At 39.3% G+C, this 14,527-nt stretch overlaps 1 long non-coding RNA gene across 3 annotated transcripts in view; it reads left to right on the forward strand.

Moving 5' to 3' along the window:
• The first annotated feature begins 286 nt into the window (after window positions 1–286).
• LOC122842193 overlaps window positions 287–14,527 on the forward strand; it is a 47,327-nt gene continuing 33,086 nt past the window's right edge. For 2 of the 3 annotated variants that reach the window (XR_006372503.1, XR_006372505.1), the window contains exons 1-2: window positions 557–720; window positions 877–952. This is a non-coding gene — a long non-coding RNA (uncharacterized LOC122842193). Of the gene's footprint in view, window positions 384–556; window positions 721–876; window positions 953–14,527 lie in introns of those variants that run through there. The other variant, XR_006372504.1, reaches the window with a different exon arrangement.

Below are 14,527 nucleotides of genomic sequence, written 5' to 3' on the forward strand. Positions count from 1 at the left end.
GTGCAGATGCAACATCTAGCTGTGTGACGGCTCCCAGGCCCAGCTGTTATGTATGGCAGCCTGTGGGCTATAATTATCATCATTAGTGTTTTTTTAATCTCTTTCTTTTTTGATTTTTTTCCCTCTTCTTTTAAGCCTGGAGCGACTCCGGTGATTTAGTGTCAATCGATTTGCCATGGAAAAGGAAGTGACGCAATTGTATGGGTGCGTGTCTGTGTTTTATTTATTTTTTTAATTATTATTCAAAATGGATGAAATGGGCTCTTTGCACGTCAGCTTCCGTGTTAGGGAAAAATCCGCTCGCTCGCTTCCGGTCTATTGAAAATGGCATTTTACACTCTCTATCCGAAGCTCCAACAAGAAACACATTCACGAATACGAAGGTGAGTTTTACTTTGTTTAAATTTTGTGACTAATATTAACTTCAGCTTATGCTAGTAGACAATATTCTTGGGGCATTTTTCTTGTTAAAATGTGCTATGTAAGTATCTCAACATTTTAATCTATTCAAAACACAGTGGATGCGCGCGCAACTTGCCTGCAGACTGAGCCGCTGGTTGCCATGGTTATCCGTACTAATGTAGCTGTTTTCACTTTAGCTAGCATGTTGCCAATCAGTGGACTACATCTGTTTGTCGCAGCGAGTTAAAATAAGTTATTCTACTAATCAGACATTAGTGAATGAGACGCGTTTTAAGGACCCATAAGGATTGAATACGGGTGAGTCGATAAATTACGTCGCTCTGTCGTGTCGCTCTGTCTGTCGCGCCGGACGAAAAGACGTGATCTGCGCTGGCTGCCGGTTGTACATTATTTCATTAGCCTAATTATAAATAGTTCATATAGCTAGAATAATGTATTCTTTTCGTTCTGAAGGTGACATGCGCAGTAGAGTGACTGCTGACGCGACATGACGTCGACTGACGTTGCTGGAACTTCAACTTCTATTCAGGTGAGACATATTTTCTCTCCATATAGTCAAAATCATGACTGTTAGGTTTATTTAATACGTTAAGGCAAGGGTTTCCAAAGTGTGGCCCAAGGGCCCTTTGTGGCCCTTGAAATGGTTTTGTTTGGCCCCTGACCAGAAGTCATGAATGGTAAAAAATTTGTTGGCCACATTGGTAATAAAAATTTGCCAACAAATTTTTAGGCCAAATTTTTAACTCCAAAACAGAAAATATGGAAAATATCTGATTTTTAGAAAAAATATTTTGGATCTTTCTGCAAAAACACAAAATCTTATCAAGTATTTATATGTTTTAGTACACTTTAAATAAGGCAGACTATTTCACTTATAATTTTTTTTCCTATTATGAGTGAAATAACCAATACTTTTTCATCAATATTAAAATTATTGAGTTAAAAAAGCTCCTATATTTGAATGGGAAATTATTTATGAGTTAGTTTAGTCTTATTTCATAATAATATTGAATTTCCCTTTGGGATTAATTAAGTAGTTTTTGAATTTGAATTGAAGATATTTGCATTAGACACTACAAAAATAGTTGGTACAATTTTGTGTTTTTGCAGTGTAAAAATATTTAATTAAAAAACATATTTGTTTTGCAAGTAAAGCTAAAAAAGACAAAAAAATGTTAAAAAAATATCAAACAGAGTTTTGCATTTTTGATTTAATGACCTTTGTGTCTCGCCGGTAATTTTAAATTTAGTAGTGTTATGTCCTGTGTGCCTCTTTTAGAGTGAACAGTTTGAATTATTGGGGTTTTCCGGAATTGATTTAAATATTATTTAATCTCTTTAGTCTGGAGTCTTTTTAAGGAACCAGGGTAGTTTTTACGGATTATTTTCTCTGGACTTGTTCGGACAAAAACTGAGTTTACTTTCAAAAGCATTGTTAAAACAAGTGGAAATATTTAATTAAAGGAAACTTTTGTGCATGTTCAACACACGCTTGTTTTAACCACAATTTAATCTTTATGCAATTAAAGATACAGCCACAAGCACCACAAATGGAGCTGGAGGCATTTCTTTAAGAGTAATTATGAAGAAAAAGATACAACTGCAAGTCAGTTATGGAAAAAAGTAATCTGGCCATCAGCCACCAAAACAAACCGCTTTGCTGTAGCGTCCTCTATCTCTGCCTTACTGCTTGTTTTAAAAATTATCTATAAATAAAGACTTAAAGCAGAGATGCCAACCAGTGTGGGACTGACAGGTGATTTTATAAACAAAAACTCAAATTAAAGGTTGGAGTTCTTTAAATTTTCAGTTGCATCATAAGAGAAACTACATTTTTACACAACTTTCTCAGAGATTTCAGATTTTTTGGGGAGTTGGAGATCGATTCACCAGACACAGTGATTATGTAATTTTTAAATATTAAATGATTGAACACTTGATTGCTTACTCAGTACTTAAGTAGACGTTTACTTTTTTACTCTTGGGTAATTTCTTGGATGGCTACTTTTTACTTTGCTTCTGTGAAAATATGTCGAAGAAGTACTGCTCATGATATTTTGCTTGCTTTACCTTCTAAATATACTTAAAATGTCTTCAACAGCCTGGCTATTTTACCACAGAGACAGACGAATTACAGAATACTCAGAGGATTTGTAGTCATCCGCTTTTCATTTATGACTCCTCAGTCAGATGTGTGGCGTATCCTATGAATCAGCACATGGATGCACTCGCTTCCAGGAAAGTGATTCTGGGTCCCATAACTTTGAGGAAATGTGAAACTCCTCAAGTATTGCAGCTTCTTTTGTCTCTCCACAGAGACTTCAGGCTCTCATTTGTCAAGCAGGAAAAATAAAAAATCCACAAGGAGAATCATCATCCTGGTTCATGATCTTGTTTGTATCACAGCCTCCATTTCTCGTGGCCCTTAGGGAGCCGCAGTGAAAGTACGTCCTCCGTGGTGCGTCTGCTGCGTCCAGATAAATGTCAGGAATAACGGAAAATGCTCGGTGCCCTAGGAGAGCGATTTACGCTCCTGGAGAGACGAAGAACCAAGATCCATAAAAGATGCTATCTGAGAGAAGGAGCCAAGATGGATCTGGCTGAACTTATCCATAAAGAAATGCGCGCCTCCAACTCTTTCTTGGTGTCTCAATTCGAAATAGTTCACATGTGCGAACACACAAACATACACACTCCTAAATCATTTTTACACGTTTTAAAATTATTTTATTATTATCCGAATGCAGGAAATAAGCTGAGGCTGAAGAAAACTGTACTTTTAGGTTGATATTTTTAAATTGAAAAAAAAGAAAATCACAATTTCCTGGTGAATGGAGAAAGAGTCTGATTTGAGAGGTGCGCACACACCTCCAAACTGCACCCAGACACAGCTGTAGTAGTTGCTGAGAGACTAAAATGTTTTTTGAGTTTCATTTTAAATGAAAAACCCCCCCAAAACAATTAATTATATTATATATATATCTATTCTGGTCAATAGAGAAGGAGTACAAGCTGAGAGGCACACACACAACTCCAAACTGCGCCCAGACTAAGCTGTGGGCGCAGTTTGGAGATTTCAGGAAACACAGTTTCCTGAAATCTGATTTTTTTTTTCTGCAGATTAAATGAAGGAATGAAATCATATTCTCTTGGTCAGTAGAGAAGTAGTTTCAACTGAGAGTTGCGCACACACCTCCAAACTGCACCCAGACAGAGCCACAGTGTTGTTATTACTTTTGGCATTCTCGGTATTTCAGCATGAGACGTGAGTGTTTTATCAGCTCCCATCGGGGGTTTATGTTCATCCATTGTGTCTGTTTTTGCTGTTTCACTGTAACGCAGATTTAAATGGTTGTACTATAAATAGCAGCGTGATGACCTTTGATAGAGGAAGCAGGTTGTCTGATCGTGCGCCAGCGCCACAGCTGTGTACTCCACCTGAGCAGCCAGAGTCACGTTGCTCTGCAAGGTGTTTGACTGAATGTGAAGTATCTTTTAAACTTTTCACCCTCCTTTACTACCACAAACTTTAATGTAGTAATCCAGAACTATGTTGTTGAATGAAAAGTGATCTAAAACAGTTCTGAAATTAGTAACATTCATTTATATTCTGTCTCATTTTCATAAGTTAAATCCAGGCAGACAGAAGTCATTGAATTAGTGGTCAATACTTTTCAGAATAAACTTCTGGTCTGGATGTTTCTACCAGCTTTGTGCATCTAGAAACAGTTTTTTTTTTCTTTCTGTTTTGTTTATTACAGCATAGCTTAAGGTTGTTAGACTGGTTGGTGAAACTAATTTTTCTGAATTGGACGCAAGTCAGGACTTTGACTGTTACTCATTGTATTGTAGCTGTGGGTTTATGTTATTTGTTGGTGGAGTCTCTGGTCTTATACAACTTGTAACAGAATTTCTTCTGGGATTTTCCCATATTTATCTCAATGCATCTTCCCATCAACTTTGAGCAGCCTCATTATTCCTGAAATTGGCTCAGTTCTGTTTAGACAAGGACTTGATCTATTGTTTCAGATTTTAGTGCCCATCTGATTATCTTCAAACAGTAAAGTCTGAAAGTAGAGGCGATGTTTTTTTTGTTTCTTCTCTCTAATAGCTGGAAACATTTCTTCTCTCTTTGTACCAGCCTCCACTTCTCTCTACAAATCACAATGTCATCTGCCAACAGCATTATCCATTGAGACTCCTTCCTGCCAAACTTTCTGCAAACATACAAGACAAACCATGAGTCAAACGTCTTTCTGACTGTTTGCCGTCTTCTGTGAGCTAATGTATCAAGACAGCAGTGAAACATGCCAACGTTAGGGGAAGCAAACCTTAGGGCAGGGGTGCCCAAAGCCAGTCCTCAAGGGCTGGCATCCTGCATGTTTTAGTTCTCTCCCTGGTTTAACACACCTGGATCAAATAATGGCTCATTAGAAGGCCTAAGAATAACATTGACATGCTGTAAATGTTGTTACTACCACCAGGGAGAGAACTAAAGCATGCAGGATGCCGGCCCTCGAGGACCGTCTTTGGGCACCTCTGCCTTAGGGGATGCTTGTAGAAATAACATAAACAGAACTCCCCATTTAACATTTGACAATTCCAGACATGAAATATGTTAATTAAAGGGGACGTATTATGCAAAATTCACATTTCACATGTCTTTGTACTTCCATTTGGGCCTCTACTTCTTCTTCTAAAAAAAAGCACTCAGCCATTTTTGGCAATAACTTAATGTTTTTTGGTGATTGGACATCGAGCCGTTTCAAAAACCTTCAGAATATAATGTCACAAATCAGCAGGCTCAGCCCGTTACCTAGCAACCCCAGCAGAGTTCCGGCCGTTACCTAGCAACCCAAGCTGAACTCCAGCACTTTTTGTCAGCTGGTTTTGCTGCTTTATGCGCTGTACAATGGCTGCTGGAAAAGACAAGTGTTTTGTTGTTGACTTACCATCCAGAAGCCACTTGCTGTGTTCTTTTTGGTTGTACAGGAAGCCCTACTTCTGTTTTTCAATTATGTTTGTGCCATTGAGTGTAAATGTTGAGTTGCGGGGCGTGACCAGCAGCAGCAGTAAATAATTCCTTAATATTGATGAAAAAAATCCTTGTTCCATTGGCAGATTAAGCTATTCTTTCCATGTTATAAGTGAAATAATTTGCCAATGGAGCAAGGACTTTTTCATCAATATTAAGGAATTATTTACTTAAAACAAGCCTTTATATCTTGCTGAAAAGTTTATTTTAAGTTAATTTGTCTTATTTCAAGTATACTAAGATATTTGCACTGGAAACTAAACAAAAAAATACTGAAGATTTCGTGTTTCTGCAGTGCAGGCAGAACTGACCAGACTAAAATCTCATTATCACAGAATGATTTTGAACAAAAAATGTAATGAACATGTTTCTTATGGTACATAAAGCTATAATAACCTGTTCAAGGAAGCATAATAAGTCACCTGTAAAACAAAAAGGCAGCAAAGAACTTTTATGGCGCGGTATTGCATTCGCAGCTTGTAAAACTTCATATTCCTGCGGCGTCTCTTTATTTCATACGCCCGTCCTCTGCAGGCTAAAAGCCCCAAACCCACACCCACCTGTGTGTGTGTGTTCGTGCTGTACGCTGTTTGGATCTGTCGGCGCCCAGCCTATCGCTCCCTGTGGGCACATGAAGGTCGGCATGGCGGCTGGGGGCTGGGAGCCGCTGACATGGCCGCCCGGTTCAAAGAGATTGCGCAGGAGATGCAGTGAGAGGGGGAACACAGCAGCCATTATGCTCACCTTGGCCGAGCCTGGGAAAGCTCTGCGGCCCCGTCGCCCCCCTGTCCTCGCCTGTGGTTACAGACAAGGAAGCAAGTGGACTTACAGGTGCTGCGTAGCACTCTGCAGGCTTTGGATACACCAAAGTCTGCCACAAGTGGAGAAAAAAAAAAACCTTACAATATTCAATGAGCGCTAAGAGCTGAAAGATGGGAAAGAGTGATGGGTAGTGTGTGAAAATACCTCAAACCAACCACAAAAATATTTTAAGAAGTGATCTTGATTTTCCCTTTAGTGCCCAAGGAGAAAAGTTATAATGTGGACATATAGCCGCTTGGCTTTACCCATGCAGTGAATAAAATGCAAAGTGTTACAACTTACTGCAGCACAAAGAAAGTATTATTCAGACTTAATAGGCCTTGTTTGATTATTTTTCCACATTAAGGGGTTTTTCTGACGAGGAGTCCAGAGAACTTTTCAAGTCAAGTCAAGTTTATTTGACTTTATTCAGCAAAGTGCTTTACATGAGAAAAACAAAATACAGTAACCAGTTATAAAACAAGCAATTTGATCAAATACCATAAATTCATCAAAATCATCAAGATTAATCATCATCAAATATATCAATCAATTTTCCAGGTATTACTCTAAACAGGCGGGATTTTAGATTTTATTTAAAGGAACTCAGTGTTTCGGATGTTTTGCAGTTTTTTGGAAGTTTATTCCAGATTAGACATCTGGAAGGTTGGTACAACAACAGCAGATCTTTAATGTGTTCATTGATTTATAGACTAGCTACAGCTTTCTGATTGATTTTAGGCGGACTGGATGTGGTAATCAATGCGACTAAATGAACGAGTTTCTCCATTTCTTGATGGGACATCAGTCCTTTAATCCTGGAAATGTTCTTCAGGTGACAGAAGGCAGACTTTGTAACTGTCTTTATGTGGCTCTGAAGGTTCAGGTCTGAGTCCATCTCTGGTTTCTAGCTGTAGCTGCAGGTCACTCTGGATCGTTCCTCCTTAGGCCCAAAGATAATAACTTCAGTTTTGTTTTTGTTCAGCCAGATAAAGTTATGGCGCCTCCATGCATTGCTTTGTTCCAAGCGTTTGTTCAATGCTTGAATGGGTTCAGTCACCTGGTGACGTCGTAACGTAGAGCTTCTACTTTTATGTTTTCCCAGTATTTCTGTATTACAGGGCCGTCCCAGAAGATGTATGAGTAATCTGCTCTCATGCCACAATTTCTCCATTTTAATAAAAATAAAGTGCTACTTTATTTTTATTAATTTTGGACATAACCAGGGAGGTTATAAAGGGTCTTAATGTTTCTCTGCACTCAAATTCCTTCCTCAAGTTACTGTTAACAGTGCAGTATTTTACTGTAAAATCTTTCAAATGTGGATAAAAGGATAAAAATGTGCATGGTTACCCCTCAGCTTGTATGGTTTTAGTTTTTCTCAGCCACTTGAACTTCAGGAAAACAGACATTTTTTAACATGGCAACCGTTTTTTTGCCATTTAAACCAATTAATGTCATAAAGTGTTAACCATTATCACAATTTAGATATGTAGCAAAACCTTTCACACGAGAATAGAAGAACCTAACTAGGCCCAGATGGTCCCAGAGGATAGATTTCTGAAGCAAAAAACATTAGTCACTGAAAAAATTCAAGATGGCCACAATAGTAATCTAAAATTCCCCAATATTTATCACAGATGAATACTTTTGGTGTCAATTCATTAATTTTTTTGACCCATAGAAGTAATATTTACTGATACGTTTTTGATTTTTACAAGATGGCCACCGTGGTTGTCATGAGAAATTAACTTTTGCTCTAAAATCGACAATCAGATAAATCTGTTTGGTATAATTTAAACCAATTAATGCCATAAAGTGTTAACCAATTTCATGATTTGGATGAACATCATGTAACATGAAATCTTTTCTACTCTGGTCTTCCGATTCATACAACTTTAAAGTAACAATTTTCTGTTTGCCAGTCTCACACCAGTTGCCAACCGGAAAGAGTTGATGATGTGTGACGCTGGCTGAGATAGTTGTCTTAATATTTAGCTTTAGCTTCTGCTCAGTTTTACAGTACAGACCAAAAGTTTAGACACACCTTGTAATTGAATTCAATTTGGTCTGTACTGTATATGTGCTTAGTGGTTTAGCGTTAGCTTATGCCAATGTTTTAATTTGTTTAGCAATTTAGCTTTGGTATAGTTAAGATTCAAGTTTAGCTAACTAGGACTTAACCTTTTGTTTAGCTCCTGCCAATATTAGTGCACACATACATTTTCTATTACAACCACGACAGCCATTTTGAAAAATCTCCACCAGATAAATGATAAGAAAATACAGGATCTTAAAAATATATAGGATTTTTACAATTCACAATATGTAGGTTATAATTTGACACCAGACGCATTGATTTTAGAGCAACAACCATGGTGGCCAACTTGAAAAATCCAAAACTTTTCAGTAAATATGACTTCAGTGGGTAAAAAAAATTAGGATTTGACACCAAAAGTATCCATCTGTGCTAAATCCTGCAAATTTTAGGTGACCATGGCAGCCATCTTGACTTTTTTCAGTGGTTAATGTTTGTTTTCAGAACCCTAGCCTCTGCAAACATCTGGGCTAAGTTAGGTTCTATTCTCATTTGAAAGGTTTTGATCTGCTGCACTATAAAACATTTATAACATGTCACACACTTTTCTACCAGCTACAGTCTACTTTTGTCATCATCATCTTCGCATTTATGAACTTCTTCCCCTTCTTTCCTGAAACTGGCACATCCGTTAGCATGGCACAGCTTCATTTTCCATTGGCTGCCCAACGTGCTCCGGCTGGTTTTATTCCAAGGGCTCTTTATGTAGCACCACTTTTCTCTACCTTATAAACAGGCTGGCTATCACCTCCGATTCTTAACGCTGAGTGTTTAAAGAGCCTGGTGTTCCTGCGCTCACACCTGGCTGTAAATGGTCTTCTACTTGCGGCATAGAGCCACCCGCCCCCCGTCACTCAGTAAATCGCCAGGATTTTTACTTTCCCCATATGTTTCTATCATATTTTTTTATTGCACTGCTCATAGGGCAGACTATGATAACACTTGTTGCTGGAGTGTACATTGGCAGGGCTAGGCAGGTGTCATTAAGCGGGCCCTTGCTGTTTTATTAATAGCGGTTTATGTTTCGATGCAGGCGGCTATGAATGTGGCCATTCAGCAAAGGAAGGGTAGGAGTGCACACCAAAGGTGGCTCTGTGTGCGTGTGTTTCACAGGGGCTGGCTAGATTCGGCTGGTACTCTGCGCCAGTGTCTGATGTTAGCGATCCAGGGGGTTTCAGTTATTTGTTTGTGCTGGTGTTTCAGCGAGAGGAGAGGCTGACATCACTTCTTCCAGCACTGAGGGGGTTGTTAATGTTGCCATTCTCAGCTTAAAGGAGCGAGGGTTATGGCAGGCGAGGGGCTTTGACTCACACAGGCTCTTTCCTTTCCTACTGTACAGACACAGCGAAGGATTCTCACACGTACGTAATTATGAAAGAACATCAACGCGACACGCACCATCTGATCATTTCCAGCTTAATTACTGAGCAAAGCTGCAAAGCCACCAATTTCAGCCAATGTATTGGCTGTAAATATGCCGAGCTTAATAAAATAGCACTGTGAGTTGGAGCGGTATGATTGGGCGTGTGTGTGTGTGTGTGTGTGTGTGTGTGTGTGCAGCACAAGCAGGCACTTGCATGCCAGGCTCGGGGCTTTAAACACATCAGGCTGCATGCTAAAAGAACATGCGTTCAGGGGAAATTTATGGAGCCTGACAGCGCCGTGCGAGTGAAGGCTTTTCACCGAACAAAGTTTGGAGAGGTGCAATCTGGTATTTATTTGAATGGCCGCACTCACATGTGCGTCTCAGCGTTTGGTGCTCGGAAAATAGCCGATGGGAAATTTGTGTTCCTCAGGACTTTATCCAACGATTGAAACCAAACAGAAAGGATGAACAGACAGAACCAAAAAGTCTTACATGGTCCTAATATAAACACTCGGCCTGGTTAATTTACTGACATTGGAACAGTATTTGTTGGAGGGAACAAAGGGGTTATGGAAATACATTCATTTTAACAATACAAAACAACTTTATGCTAGGAGGAAAGATAATATTTATTGGTTTAAATATGAAATTTCAATTAGTCAAACTTCTTTTTGAAGTAATTTTTGTTGCATAAGATCCAGAACTGCAAACCTCTGCAAACCTCAGTGGAAAATTTATGAACAATAATGCAACAACAATTTGACACACACTTTGAGGAACCAACAGTACTTAGAGGTTACTTTCCCTGAACATAGAGAGTAATTTTACTCTCTAAAAGTATTTACTTAGTACTTTCCAAAAGTCATAAGTTCAGGAAGAGTCAGAAAGTATCCAGTAAGTTTCGGAAAAGTATCACTTTCACTGAAAGTATCACGTTCACTGAAAGTATCACGTTCACTGAAAGTATCACGTTCACTGAAAGTAATCTGAAAGTAAAAACTAAAACTAGACACTAACTGACTACTTTGTAAAATTATTCAGTTAGGGTCGTGTAACAGACTAAGGGCTACTTTACATACTAGAGAGTAGCATGAAAGTTGTAAAAAGTAACTAAGTAATTAGGTGGCTCTCCTCTAACTTCTCCACCTAATAATTTATCAATGTTTCCAAAAATACTTTGTAAGCAACTTGTAAGTTCTGAGAAAGTAACCTGTACATTTTTTAAAAGTAACTTTTAAGTTACTCGCTGGAACAAAAAAAAATGTCTGAATACTGATGAGAAATAATAAGAGAAACCCATTTTTGTTTAATTACTTGGCGCCGTTGCATCTCTCTCTCAATCTTAATTTACACCTCTGTAGTTTCCGCTGTACTTTTCCACAAATGGAGGTGGCCCATTTCTGTAATATTGCTCACTGTGGGAAATGCACAATTGTCTGCAAGATGTTGATACAGCATGTTCTGCTGCACCAAGGACTGAAAACGTTCAGTTACTCTCTACTATCAGGAGTAAACACTGGCACTGTTTAGATCAGGGTTTTCTTTCAGATCAAGGTCTGATGCTAACCCACTTATCATAACCCAACTTGAAAATTCATGCTTACTCTCACAGTGATGTATCGTCAATGTTGATTTTACCAAACTTCAGAAAACAACATGATGTGATTTCTTTCACCCTAGAATCAACCTGAAACCTTCTACACATTTGATTGGAAAGTCAAGAGACTCCATTAGATTTGGTAATAATCTGTCCCCTGCCACTCAGAAAGCCACATGGCATTAAAGCAAAGATATTCCTAGAATGATGGTTGATGGTGTTGCATTGCATTCGCAGCTGCCGCCGCCACATATGCTGATTGCTGTTTGTGCCATTTATTTCTGTCAGTGTTGAGTCTAGTGTAGGTGTTGGTTGTTTCACGTGGAATGAAAACATTTCCTCTTCCTTTCCATTTCACTCTGGAATGAAAACAGAGGTCACACCTCCCACCCTCCCCTCCGCCTTATGTCTGTCTGGCCATCTCCCTGGATGTGTGTACATACTCTGTGCTTAGGGTGGAGATTAGGGCTGGTATTAATGGGATGCTACTTGCTGACTGTCCCCCTTCGTTGCTCTTCACATTCCTCTCTCCCAAACATACACACTCACATATGCAGCCTCATCTGACCCCTTTCTATCCTACCCAACTTGAACACACATGCATATGCAATTGCGCTCTCTCCCATTTGGCTTTGCTCCCCTCTCTCATCCTTCTCCCTCTGCTCAGAGCCTTTGGACATCAGAGCTGGCCTCCACAATCCCTGCTAGCAAGTATTCAGATATGCTAAACTAACAGACAGCCAGGTCTATTGTCATGAAGTTTGAGCTGGAGTGTGCATGTTGGTTTGGCCTGGACGGTAGGTTGGGATAAGATTTTGGCGCTGCTAAATCCCCTCTAATCCCTGAAAAGCAGATGTAAAGCCGATGCCAGGAGCACCTTCGGTCCACCCTCTTTCACCTGCTTTTGTGCACACTGTTATGATTGGCACTTGAGCTCTGTGATATTGCCAGCAGTGTGTTTTCCTACCAAAGTGACAAGCCTCCCTACAACCTAACTGACAGGAAAAGCAATAGCATTTTCCTGAAAAACACAAAATTTTAAGATATTAAATGCCAATTTCTGAATCTCTAGGAATAAAAGAAGATTTCATTTGATTTTGTTCTGCTTTAGTGTTTGAAACAATCAAAGAAAACTGGAAAGGTTGAAAACAGTTTACCCAAGATGCACCTCCAAGTTTGCAAGAGATGAAAGTAAGCGATGAAGTGGGGGAACATTGAACCAAGCTACCGTAATTTCCGGACTATAAGCCACGACTTTTGTCTCACGCTTTCGACTCTGCGGCTTATACCAGCGCTTATACGCGGCTTATTTATGAATTTTTTCTAACGGCCAGTAGGGGCGCTGGAGCAGAAAAGGTAAGCGTGAGACAGCTGGAATATATCTGTAGAGGAAGACTAATGTAACATCGTGCTTTGTGCAAGAATAAAATTAGCTTGAACAGACCCTCATCATGGAGAATGCAAGAAGAAATGCATATGATGCAGCTTTCAAGTTAAAAGCAGTCGAGCTGGCCGATAAAGAAGGAAACAGACACTGAGGAAGAAGACTTCCATGGTTTCAGTGCACAGGAGGAAGAGGATGACGGCTCTCCGTGACTTTTAACCGTATGTTATTTAAACCAGCCCTGTTAGTGTTGTTTTGCTATATTGCTGCTGTTCAGAAAGAAAAGCTACAGCATTTTATTAAAACTTTAAAAACACTTTCTGTGTACCGTCTTTCTTTGTAAATATCTCATGTTTCAATGTAGGCACATGCGGCTTATACACTGGTGCGGCTTATGTAAGTACAAAATGTGTTTTCTTTAAAAATGTAGGGGGTGCGGCTTATAATCAGGTGCGCTCTATAGTCCGGAAATTACGGTAGTTTTTTGTCTGTAGCACAGCCATGTGGCACCAGCCAACAAACCAGCCAATCTCCCAACCAACCAACAAACCAACAAACCACCCAACCTCTAAATGAGCCAAACAACCTACCAATTAACCAACTAGCCAACAAACTAACTAACTAACCTACTAGTAACCAACCAACCAACTTCCCATCAACCTACCAACCAACAAAATGACCAAACAACCAACAAACTGGCCAACTTACCCACCAATCACTTTATTATTTACAGATGTTCACAATCTCCTGTTCTTATGTGTACAAAGCAAACCTAAACAGATTCATTCTGCCCATAGACTTGAGAAAGTAACATTCACCAAATGTCTTAAACAGTTTTTTTTATAACCTTGACACTGAAGAAGAAAACGGTTGTTGAAACCCATTTGTGGGTTATTAATGTTTTGAGAGACTTTAAGCTGCCAAAGTCCAGAGTAGAGGAGTCACAGAGCCAAACTCAAAATCCAATATGGCTGCTTTACATATAAAACTTAATTATAGCTGGAGCAAAAACTGTTTACCTGCTCATGCATCAGATCCCGTCAAAATTTTCACATGTACGGAATGCTTCATTGCAGTTAATTTGTTAATTTTTGCCTTGCAAATAATTGACACCAAAACATTCCCTGAGTACTACTATGGCAGCCCAAATATCACCAGTGGTACCTTCACCACAGTTTAAAAACCATGGATGTAAATTAAAGACTGCTGTTGCTGTTCCCAGAAGCAGTTATTAACAATTCCGGTGGTGTTGAGGTTTTTAAGGGCCTTAAGGTCAAAGAACTGTCCCTTTGTACGTTTTTGTATCCCACTCTGTCATCTGCTAATGTTGATTCTCATGAGCCCACAAGAAACTCAGAACCTTTCAGCAAGCCTCTAGTTTGGCAAAAAACAACTTAAAAAGTTTGTGCAAGTGTTCCTGGCGATCTTATAATCATGGTGCTTTTTGATGCAAAGGTTTCAAATATCAGAGTTTGTAACTGCTTCTGTTGGCGTTTCAGATCTCTCAGACTTTCTGTTGGCTCTTTTAAAACTTGAAATGCTCCCATGCTGCTTGCATCGCATTAACCTCCAGTTCCTGAGCTCTTTTCTGTGAGTAGTTCAGAGGAAAGAGTTAAACTGTGGGGGTGTAAGTGTAACACATACTGCCCCTGCAAATCGACTTTAAACAGGGGAAAGAAAGTCAGAACACGGCAAACGGTTTTGATTTATGGGAGCAGAAACACATTTGATATTCATTTCCGCAGCTGTGGCCAGCTAAAAAAACAGCCCGCAAATAGACCCATACTGACAATGGTGCAGTGTAGCCCTGCAGTGTGTTTGTG

The sequence above is a fragment of the Gambusia affinis genome, linkage group LG13 (genome assembly GCF_019740435.1).
Source record: "Gambusia affinis linkage group LG13, SWU_Gaff_1.0, whole genome shotgun sequence".
NCBI classification, from domain to species: Eukaryota; Metazoa; Chordata; class Actinopteri; order Cyprinodontiformes; family Poeciliidae; genus Gambusia; species Gambusia affinis.